Here is an 11,878-nt window from a genome sequence, read left to right on the forward strand (position 1 = left end):
ACCCTATTACATGAGACAAGCAGACTGATGGTAGTTATATATATATATATATATATATATATATATATATATATATATATATATATATATATAAATGATCAAGCAGCATTACTAAATTAATTAAATTAATACACATCTCCTTCCACTGTTATTATCTATTTACTTTCACAGTATCACACATTGCAGAATTTAGGATGTGCATTGTTCCCATGCGAAGTTTACAATGCAGATAACTTAACAGGCTATTCTTAAAAGTTTTCCTTTCCACAAAGTAACTTTATGAACATATACACTGCCAATACAAGACTAGAATGTAATATTCGTTCGTGTACAAAAACGAGGTATTTCAACTTGCACTAAACGCTGGCGTCGGCCATTGTTTTGCACACAAACGAGCATGCGCGATATCAGGAACGCGTTTATGCCATGGCCAGGCAGCCATGCACAAGCAGCCACGGGGAGGTGGTCTCTTTTCTCGAGCCGTACCCTCCTCAAAAGCTTCAGCATCTGGATTTAGATTTTGAACCTGCTCTTTTCCTGTGATTGGACAAGTCTTTGTCTGAATTAAAAGGTCATCTCTTAGAGGAATTTGTTGAATAACAAAATCTTCCTCATCTGTATCACCATCAACAGATTCACTGATTCCTCCGTCCGCCAAACTTCCTGAGGCATCAACACCCATTTGAGTAGCGGGTGATTCGACCTCAGCTACTTCAACATTTTTGTTTGTCTCTGGCACATGAGTCAGGAATCCACAAGGCAATAATAAGTCCCTGTGCAGTATTCTTTCTGGTCCTCCGGACGTTTTTGGAGTGACAACATACACAGGCGAATCATCGATTTGCTTCACAATTTTATAGATGTCTTTACTCCATCTGTCACTTAGTTTATGCTTCCCTCGCAATCCCACGTTACGGATAAGGACACTGTCTCCAGGTTCAAGGACAGACTCACGAACCCTCTTATTGTAGTGTACTCTGTTTCTGGAAGCGTTCGCCTCACTATGCTCAACTGCGAGCTTATAGCTTTCCTTTAGGCTTTCCCTCAACTTCTTGACATATTCTGTATGAATTGTAGCAGTTTGTCCTCCAGGATGGAGTCCAAAAGCTAAATCTATTGGTAAGTTGGGCTCTCGGCCAAACATAAGCCGGTATGGGGAAAATCCGGTCGTGTCGTTCTTGGTGCAATTGTAAGCGTGGACTAACGGTTGCACAAAATCACGCCACTTTCCCTTATCCACTTCCTGAAGGGTCCCTAGCATGCTAAGAAGAGTCCTGTTCATCCGTTCTACTGGATTCCCTCTCGGATGATAGGGAGTGGTACGGGTCTTTTTAATTCCAAGGAGTTGACACAGCTCTTTTATCAATGCAGACTCGTAATCACGACCCTGGTCACTATGTAGACGTTCAGGGAGTCCATAGTGAACAAAGAAATTGTTCCATAGGGTCTTGGCCACAGTTTTGGCTCTTTGGTCTGCAGTGGGAACAGCAACTGCGTATTTTGTAAAGTGGTCAGAAATGACCAAGATGTCCTTAGTCCCTCGACGGTCTGGCTCTAATGAGAGGTAGTCAATACAGACTAACTCCATAGGCCTGCAGGTCCTAATAGTGACTAGTGACAACCAGTTAACAGAGTGCTCTTACCCTCTGCACTCTCCCTGACCTGGGTCACAGTATAGCACACATGCATAATATGAACTAAACACAAGTACATGATTACACTGAAACACACCATTATTGTCTAATCAAATGACATGTACTAAATCATAAAGTTCATAATGATCTCTTATAACAACTAAACATGATCTAATCAATAATTTCTGTCACACTGACAATACTTCTTGACAGAACCCAAGAGGGGTCAATCCTCAGTAGATCAGGAACAGAAACTCCAGATCTTAACACTAACACTAGTGCATGTTTGTTACAGCTCGACGGTGCAGTACTGAGAAGAGAGGAAGGATTTGAAAACACCAGGAGGTCCTTAGACTCCATTGAAATGATATTACACCATTTGCAAACAATGATAGCAGAGCTTTGCAGTGGAGAAGAATGGAACGGTCAAGTGAAGGAGCCCTCACTAAAAAGAGTGATGGAGACGTCTGCAGTGTCACACTGAGAGGAAGATACACTCCACAACAGAAAGAGAATAATCACTCTCACTTAGGAGAACAGAGGAAGAGAGAAAGGTGGACCTGACCTGGGAGAAGAATGAAATGGAATGAGATCTCCAGAAAATAAAGGACAGAGTGACCTATTTGGAGAGATTCATAATGCAAGAAAAAGAAGAGAAGAGAGAGATGGAGGATGTGATGACCAGAGAGATTACACTGAAGGAACACACTGAAGGAGATGTACAGACTGAGAGATGGAGAGAGAGAGATGTAGAGAGTGAGAGAGATGGAGGCATAGAGAGGATCAAACAGAACAAGAAAAAAAATCAGAAGAAACACGAAGATGATTGGCATCAAATATATTTGGAGATGCGTGGTGAGAAAGAAAAAGAAACAATGATTGATGAATTGAAGGAAAATATTAAGGAAAAATAGACAAAGTATGAAAACTTTAAGATGATGTGTTCAGTAGAGAGAAGGCCACATGTAAATCCATCCAAGGAAGGTCAGAAAACAAAAGAAAAGACCTGAATGTGAAAAGAAGCTACAGATGGAGAGGAGATGGACAGAAAGTGAGAGAAGGAGAGAAAGGAGAGAAAGTGAGAGAAGAAAAAAAGTGAGAGCAAGAGAGAAGAGGACCTGTATGGGAGCATGAATACAGAAATGGTGGAAGAGTTCAAGGAGGAGCAACATCAAATAAAAAGGGAGAAAAGGATGTAGACAAAAAAGAAGAGACAGAAGGACGAAAAGCTGAAGGAATCAGAGAAAAATGTGCTGAGTAAAACAGTAATGTTCAGCTTGAGAGGAATGAGAAAAAAAGAAAAAGAAAGAAGAGAGTGAGCATAGAAAGAGGAGAAACAAAGTCCTCTGCCTGACAGACTGAGAGGAGTTAAAGTGTGCTGGACATGAGGACACACTGGGATCACACTGACCCCACTATAATGATATTCAGTTAATGATGTAATTTAATTGTAACACTAGATGTCACTAGTGAGATAACGATAGTTAAACAGAACATGAATAGATGGAGTAGGAAGAACACACGTTGAGCGAGTGGGAAATAAAACAAGACAAGTTTCTTAAAGTGTCTATCTTTATTGTATTAAGAACGAATACAATAACGTTACATGGTACCAGGAGTAAATCATAAAGCCCTCTCAACGGGCACGCGACCAGTCTTTCTGGCAGCCCCCGTGGGGTGCGACGCAGGATGGCCCCTCGCCAAGGACCCCAGCATGGAACTCCACCTCCCCCTGGTGATCGCTCCCCTGATCTGGCCTCCTGAGTGGTGCTCTCTTCCTCCATTTCCTCTTCTTTACCGCCTGAACACCAGATCATTGGCTCCACCGGGGTTTCGCCACGGGACCAGTCCATAGTGCTCCCCTCAGAGGGATAGGGACAGACTTCCTCCTTGCACCCTCTCTTCCCCCTCACGGTTTCCCCGGAGAACTCCGAGGGGGGCGGACTCAAGTCCTCCTCCTCCGTTCACGGGTCACTGTCTTCCTCCTCTGTGCACGGCTCACCGTTCTCGTCCTCCGTGTACGGCTCACCGTCCGAGTACTTGGACGGAGGAGGGCGTTCTTCTTCCTCGCCCTCACCATAATACTCGGTGGGGACCGAGTATACGGACGGAGGAGGGCTTTCCTCCTTTTCGGAGTACTCCTCCGACTCTACTCCCTCAAACTCGCTCTCGGGGGTCTTCTCTGCTGAGCAGAGCTCTAGGGAGCCAAGCGCCAGAGGCGAGCAGTCTCTAGTGGGAGAGCCGTGTCGCTCCTTCCACATCCTCACCGCGGCTTCACCATCGAAGCCACCTTGGTGTCCCGAGCCTGACGCAGCAGGTGCGCGCACAACGGGTCCTGCTGCATCTCCTCGCTGGTCACTGGGGCTTCACGGTGCTGTGCAGGGGAAGAGGCATGGTGGTGCCTGCTGGGCCTCTTCCCCTTCTTGGCACGGGTCGTGTATCCTGGCATTCAATTGGTCGGCTCGTCTTTCTGTGATGCTCGGTGGAGGGCGAAGAACGAGGCACAGAATCCTTGTTTGATGAACGCCACGTTTATTAACATATAAGTTTTAGCGTGGATAGCGCACACACAACTATACACACATTATCGTGTATGACTTAGACAAAGACAAGCACGGGACACTGCGCGAACGCACATTAAATAGACAAACCACATAAGCCCAGAGTGATCACGAGACGAGCCACAGTTGAGACGAATGAACACATTCCGACACATCCACACCCACGAAGATCCACAGACGCAGACGACTAGACGTAGACGACATAAATACACGCCCAAAGGGGAGGAGTCAGGGGCTGTAACGTGACAGAGATCAGGAAAACACAGATCAAACACTTAATCAGTGACAATACAGCAGAATGATCATCACCCTTATACACTTGGACTGCTGAACATTATTTATTATAGTATCATTATGATAAGAGATTCCAGTCAGGACATCAGATCCATATTTCTCACATGTAATACATTCACATTCAGTGGACTCAATCTTTCTGATGATTCAGGTTATAAAAATGAAATGACAAAGAGAAATTAAAAAAAATTATTTTCTAAGTCAATAGTTAATAATGAAAGTCATGATTCTAATATTTTGAGGAAAATTGTATTGAATTTTCTAAGATATAGTCAAAATATATATTTATAAATATAATGTTCATTATTACATGTATGCAGATTAATTCAAGGCAACATTAATTTTACTGTTCCACTGTAACTGATATATTTTCTGGTAAGATCCTCATAGGAGAGGAACTGTAATTCCAGAATAAAGGGAAAACAGTGTCAGTAAAAGTGTGTGTTATAGTGCACAGGTGTGAACTGGTTAGAAGATCAGTGAATGTCACTTTCCCCCTGTCCCAGTCCAGCTGAACTCTGACCCTCTGCACTTTCTCTCTAGATGTGATGTAGTAACCTTGTAGTCCTGGGCAGCGTGTCCAGTATTTACCAATGTATTTCCTGTAGTTCAGACTCCACATTGACTCCCAGACCTTCCGTCCCTTTCTACATTCAGACTCTCTAATTACACCCAGTTCCCATAATTCATTGTCTCCAACATCAACATCCCAGCAGTGTGTCCCTGAGTTAAAGCCCTCAGAGCCCAGGACACACGCACACTCATCAAATCTCTCTGGATTATCAGGAAGCAGTGATTTGTGTGGTCTGCGTTCTACAGTAGTGAGATCATCAGACAGGTGGAGGTCTGGATGTGCAGTGTTGGGGTCCAGAGTAACAGGGTCTGAGGAGAGAGAACAGAATGAATCATCATGTTATTCATGTGTTTATGTGATGAGGTCACATCTACAGACTGCAGGCCCTTTACTCTGAGTGAAATGCTGCAGTAGGTTGATAAGAGGGAAGTGATGGTGATGTGTGTTCACCACACACCCCTGCAGTACTTGTGTGCTTGTTGTTTTGACACTTGAAATTGTGTCTATTTTATTCATTAATATATTTCTACATATCTTAGATTCATTATTTGAGTATCACATGTGACACTTAACTAGTGCAGTGTTACTGTTACACTGAGTGTCACACTGTATGTGTGTACTGAAGTGTGTGTGTGTCCTCATTAGTGGGTGGATACTGTTACAGTCCCCCCTCTAAAGGGCGCTACTCCCAGAGTGACTAACACCAGTGGACTGTCCTCAGACTGAAGGACGGGACCAGAGGACGAGGATCACAGTGTCCAGACCCCCCAGGAGCAGATCCTCCAGGGAGGAGTCCACCGACGTGCTACAACTACAACACCCTCACCAGGACAACAGGGGGCGACACACACAACAACAAGGACAGACACAGTGACACAGAAAGACAGACACAGTGATGTGGAGACAACAACACCAATGGAAAACTCAGGTACTGACACAAACATGGTGTCAGGGACACAGACAGGGACATGGACAGACACTAAGATGGTGACAGGGACACACACGGACAGGGACAGACAAACAGACAAGGGAGGGTCCTGGCTGACATGCAGGGAACCTGCTGGTCCCTGGGGGGGTGCCGACCCACAGAAGCTGGAGCAGGGGGTGTCTGCTTGGGCTCAGCTGGACTCTGGGCTGTGGGGAGGTGGAGATGTGTCTGGGTGTTTGGAGCGGTGTGTCCTGGTCCTGGAACAGTGTGGGTGTAGAACCTCCTCCACCTCCATCTGTGACTCAGCACTGCCAGGATCTCCAACTTCACAACCACACTCCTCTGAGCACTACGACTCCTCTTAATAGGATGGAGGCTTGATGGAGGATTGTGGGAAGCCCCTTAGCCTGGAGTCTCAAGGACCCACGCCCCACTTCATACAGCCCTAAAGGGTCAGACTCAGGGTGATGGGGTGTGGGTGGTGTGTAGAGGTGGAGAATGGATGGTGTAGAGGTGGAGAGTAGGTGATGTATAGAGGTGGAGATTGGGTGGTGTGTAGAGGGGAGAGTGGGTGGTGTGTAGATGTGGACAGTGGGTGGTGTAGAGGTGGAGAGTGGGTGGTGTGTAGAGGTGGAGAGTGGGTGGTGTAGAGGTGGAGAGTGGGTGGTGTGTAGAGGTGGAGAGTGGGTGGTGTGTAGAAGGGAGAGTGGGTGGTGTGTAGAGGTGGAGAGTGGGTGGTGTGTAGAGGTGGGGAGTGGGTGGTGTAAAGGTGGAGAGTGGGTGGTGTGTAGAGGTGGAGAGTGGGTGGTGTGTAGAGGTGGAGAGTGGGTGGTGTAGAGGTGGAGAGAGGGTGGTGTGTAGAGGTGGAGAGTGGGTGGTGTAGAGGTGGAGAGTGGGTGGTGTGTAGAGGTGGAGAGTGGGTGGTGTGTAGAGGGAAGAGTGGGTGGTGTGTAGAGGGAAGAGTGGGTGGTGTGTAGAGGTGGAGAGTGGGTGGTGTGTAGAGGTGGAGAGTGGGTGGTGTGTAGAGGTGGGGAGTGGGTGGTGTAAAGGTGGAGAGTGGGTGGTGTGGAGAGTGGGTGGTGTGTAGAGGTGGAGAGTGGGTGGTGTAGAGGTGGAGAGAGGGTGGTGTGTAGAGGTGGAGAGTGGGTGGTGTAGAGGTGGAGAGTGGGTGGTGTGTAGAGGGAAGAGTGGGTGGTGTGTAGAGGTGGAGAGTGGGTGGTGTTTAGAGGTGGAGAGTGGGTGGTGTGTAGAGGTGGAGAGTGGGTGGTGTAGATCTCCTCATGGACTGACTGTCTCTCCTCAGATCAGCAGTCAATTGGTCGTCCCCCTCACTGTTTATACTAATACAGCCTTTAATACTGGAATAGTTCATTTACCAAACACACAATGTTAATGTTTCTCTCTCTATAGAGTTCTAATTGTGAGGAGAACAGAATTACTCTAATTATTCAAAGAACACCAAAACTCACAGTACTGGAGAATCTTCTGCATTCTCTCCCAGACTCTGAACTTCAGGTTGGAAAGATGTTTTACAACATTGATCAGAGCTCCTGACACCATCTCATGTTCCTTTGGGGTGTGATGAACTCTGGAAGTGTATAAAGCTGTATTATCATAATGTTTTATCATATATCATATTCAAATTATTTAACATTTAAATTAACACATGAAAAAAATTTCACTGGAAATGTATAAAGCTGTTTTATTATCTTTCATTAAACATATCAGTGTATCTAACCACTTTTTGCACATAATCAGTATCAATGTATTTTTATTTTTTTAAATACCGTCTTATATCATGTTTCTAAAATAACAGAGACCACACAGTGAAGATCTGAATGTATCAGAATAACAAACACAATGTGTAACACAATATGGAGATCAAACAGAAATAGTTCTGGACTGGGTTCATTGTAAAAGTATTCTATGTGTTATTTACCTTTCTTGCCACTAGGTGGCGTTTGTGATTTACGGTAAGCCTGTGACGTATATAGAATGTGACCGTTAGTTTTGTTTTGTTTGTCAGACCAGTTTTGAACACGGAAGATTTTAACAGCTTAAGCCCGGTTCACACTACACGATTTTAGGCTGGTCTTTCAGTCGCCGACTGATCGCCGACAAAAACTGTGGTCGGAGGCTAATCGGCGATCACTCGTCGCTCGCTCAGTCGTGTAGTGTGAACTGCTGAAAGACGCTGAAAGACGCTCACCGAGCCGTCGCCGACTGGTCACCGACTGGTCGCCGACTGGTCGCAGATGACTGGCAGATATCTAGCATGTTTAATATCTAGCAGTCGGCGACTGAAAGTCGGCAGCAGCGTCTAGCTACAGCCAATGGGAACGTGGAGAGAGAACCACGGCACCGCTGAAGATATCTCTGAAGAATGTAAAAAACTTTCAAGAATGCTTTCAAAACAGTAACCCAGCAAACACACAAAATCCTCACCTTTCTTACAACTTTACTACAACACTGTGTTTAAGTTATTGTGACAGCACTGGAGAAATAGTGCGATTGATTATATGTTCACTGCAACGGAGAGATGAAATAATTCTGGCAACTTGGGACTATGGAGTGTATAAACGGTAAAAAAAAATAACAATAACAAAAATGTGGAGTACATGTACATTGTTTTTTTCTTCTACGTGGTGTTGCTGGTTCTGGGAGAGTTTCGTTTTCGTGTTCTCGTGTTTTTGGACTGCAGCCAGATGAGTCGGCGATTACCCAGTCGTTCCGCAGTCGTGTAATTCGTGAGCCCGCGTCGCCGATTAGTCATGTAGTGTGAACGCCACAACAACTGAAAGACTCGCGATTACAGCACGACCAGTCGTGTAGTGCGGATGGCACAAAAACCTGACGACTGAAAAGTCGTGTAGTGTGAACCAGGCTTTACATATTTGCGCTCATCGTCGTGTGAAATCACTAGTAGAAGCATCGTCTGTCAGTATTTTCATGGATATGTTTATGTATAAACATAAGATGTGTATATTTCTGCACAATTTGTAATTTCATTGATGTAACCGTTGTTGATCATTTAGCATCTCGCTATTTCATATGTTAAGCTAGTTAGTATCTTGCTAGGCTAGTTCTAGGCTTTATGCTTGAAGTAGATGTACTAGATATGGTAATAAGTACATATTTTTTGCTGATTGTGTGTCTTATTTTGCTTCTTTATTTTAGTTTACCCCTTTGCACTCTGTTGATTTGAATAAATTCTCCAAATCCAACTGGTGCGTTGTAGGAGTCATCTGTCTGTCTAATTAAGGAAGGGGAACTCTTTAATGAGGGCAGAACAGTAAAAGACGGACTCCTCTGTGATTTCTACAACAGTGAGTAAGATATCCTGCCTGTTCTACATCTACTAGTGTCAAGATGTCGGCAACAGGGGAAAAGAAGTATGAAACGAGATCAGAGTGTTCTCACTCATCAAATATAACAAAATCATCAAAGCACTCTGTAAGATCTGCAGCTAGCTTTGCTGCAATAGACGCACGAGCTAAAGCTGAAGCCGCACGGGCAAGGGCATTGCATGTGCAGAGGGAAATTGATATTAAATTAAAAAAGGCTCAACTGAAAGTAGAGGAGACGCGTCTCGATGCCACATTGGAGGCTATACAGCAAGAGAAGGAGGCTGATGCTGCTTGTGCCGAAGCTAATGTTTTTGAATCGGCAGTGGATTTGGCAGCTATGGGGGAGCTCACTAGGGTTTATAATGTCGACCAAGGGTCACTCTGTCATTCAGTTGAGAGAACAAAGAAATATGTTCAAGAACAGTGTGCTTATATTAAATCAGATGCGAGCACTGATGACCCAGAGCAGGATGTAAAGGCTGCCTTAACTTCCTCAGCAGCTGCTAACCTCAACTCTGGTGATGATTTCCAGAGACATCACAAGCTACTAAGCCTAAGTGAGACACAACGTCTGTCCGTAAAAGCCACAATGCCAATGGTAACAGCTGCTCATTCAAGGCGGCCGCCAGTGCAATTCACACCGAGAAGTGAAGGAGGTCATGTTGCACCACACCCAGCATCTGAACCAAGGAACCGATGGACGCCCAGGCAAGATACAGGGGATTATAGTTATCCACGGAGAGGAGAACCCAGTGCTGATGCATCAGTGCTGGGAAGGTTCTTAGCTCGCCGTGAGCTACTCACAGCTGGACTCACAAAGTTCAATGACAAACCCGAAAATTACTGGGCTTGGAGGTCCAACTTCTCAAACGCCATTGAAGATCTGGGTCTGAAACCTAGTGAGGACCTTGACCTTCTGATTAAATGGCTTGGTCCAGAGTCGACGGATCACGCTAGGAGATTGAGGTCAGTTCGTATCAATGACCCAAGTCAGGCCCTCAGTATGGTCTGGCAGAGATTAGAGGAGGTTTATGGATCACCAGAGGCCATGAAGGCGGCTCTCTTCCACAAGCTTGAACAATTCCCTAAGTTCTCCAATAAAGAACCCAAGCAACTACGAGAGCTAGGCGACCTTCTCCTGGAGATACAGGCAGCCAAAGAGGATGGGTTCCTGCCTGCCTTAGCTTACCTGGACACTGCGCAAGGCATTAACCCTATCTTGGAAAAATTGCAGTTTAACCTGCAGGAGAAGTGGATGGTGCACGGTACTAAGTATAAAGAAAAACACCACGCCATCTTCCCACCCTTTTCTGTGTTTGCCGACTTCATTCGTTCAGAAGCAAGGATGAGGAACGATCCGAGTTTTGCTGCAGCAGTGCCTCACAATACGCCACCTAGAGGGGAGAAATACTCACCTAGGTCAGCTAAATCCGTAGCTGTGCATAAAATAGAGGTGGCCAATCACCCCAAGGAGAGCGAGACTAAGGGTTCAGGCAACTTTGATAAAGAGTGTCCCATACATAAAAAGCCCCACCCCCTATCTAAGTGTAGATCCTTTAGAGCAAAACTGCTGGACGAGCGTAAGGCCTTCCTTAGAGAAAATAGTATTTGCTTCCGTTGTTGTTCTTCAACCTCTCACCAAGCTAAGGACTGCAAGGACATCATCCAGTGCTCTGAATGCAACAGCGACAAGCACATCGCAGCCCTTCATGCCGGTCCTGCACCATGGTCGACAAAGCCTGCTAGCGGCTCCTCAGAAGAGCATGGCGGGGAGGGAGAAGGACTTTCTTCCGCTTCAGTCACTACCTCAATCTGCACAGAGGTCTGTGGAGACAGCGCAATTACTAAGTCATGCGCTAAAATTAGTCTGGTCTACGTATATCCTAAAGACCGACCTGAGGAGAAAAGGAGAGCATATGCCATCCTGGACGACCAGAGTAATAGGTCACTAGCCAGGTCATCATTCTTTGAGATGTTCAACATAGCCAACGACACTTCTCCCTACACACTCAAAACCTGTGCAGGTGTGTCAGAGGCTGCCGGCCGCAGAGCCAGGGGGTTCATCGTGGAGTCGGCTGATGAAAAAAACAGTCTAGCTCTACCTACACTCATTGAGTGTGATCAACTGCCTGACAATAGGGCAGAGATACCTACGCCAGCTGCTGTGATGCACCATTCACACCTGAAGTCCCTCACCTCAAAAATACCTCCTCTTGATCCGGAGGCCGAGATCTTACTCCTTTTAGGAAGAGACATGATCCAGGTGCACAAGGTTCTTGAACAGCGCAATGGCCCCCCACATGCTCCCTTTGCCCAGCGATTAGCCCTCGGCTGGGTGATAGTAGGGGATGTGTGTATTAATGGCGCGCACGCACCCTCGCCTGTGAATGTCTACAGAACTTATGTTCTTGAGAATGGGCGTCCCAGTGTCCTTTGTCCCTGCCCCAACAAGATCGAACTCAAGGAGAAGCTCAATCTCATTGGTCAGTTTCAGGATCCTTCATTCTCCAATCAACCATCCCTGCCAAATGACAAAACCC

The sequence above is a fragment of the Brachyhypopomus gauderio genome, unplaced genomic scaffold, assembly GCF_052324685.1.
Source record: "Brachyhypopomus gauderio isolate BG-103 unplaced genomic scaffold, BGAUD_0.2 sc117, whole genome shotgun sequence".
NCBI classification, from domain to species: domain Eukaryota; kingdom Metazoa; phylum Chordata; class Actinopteri; order Gymnotiformes; family Hypopomidae; genus Brachyhypopomus; species Brachyhypopomus gauderio.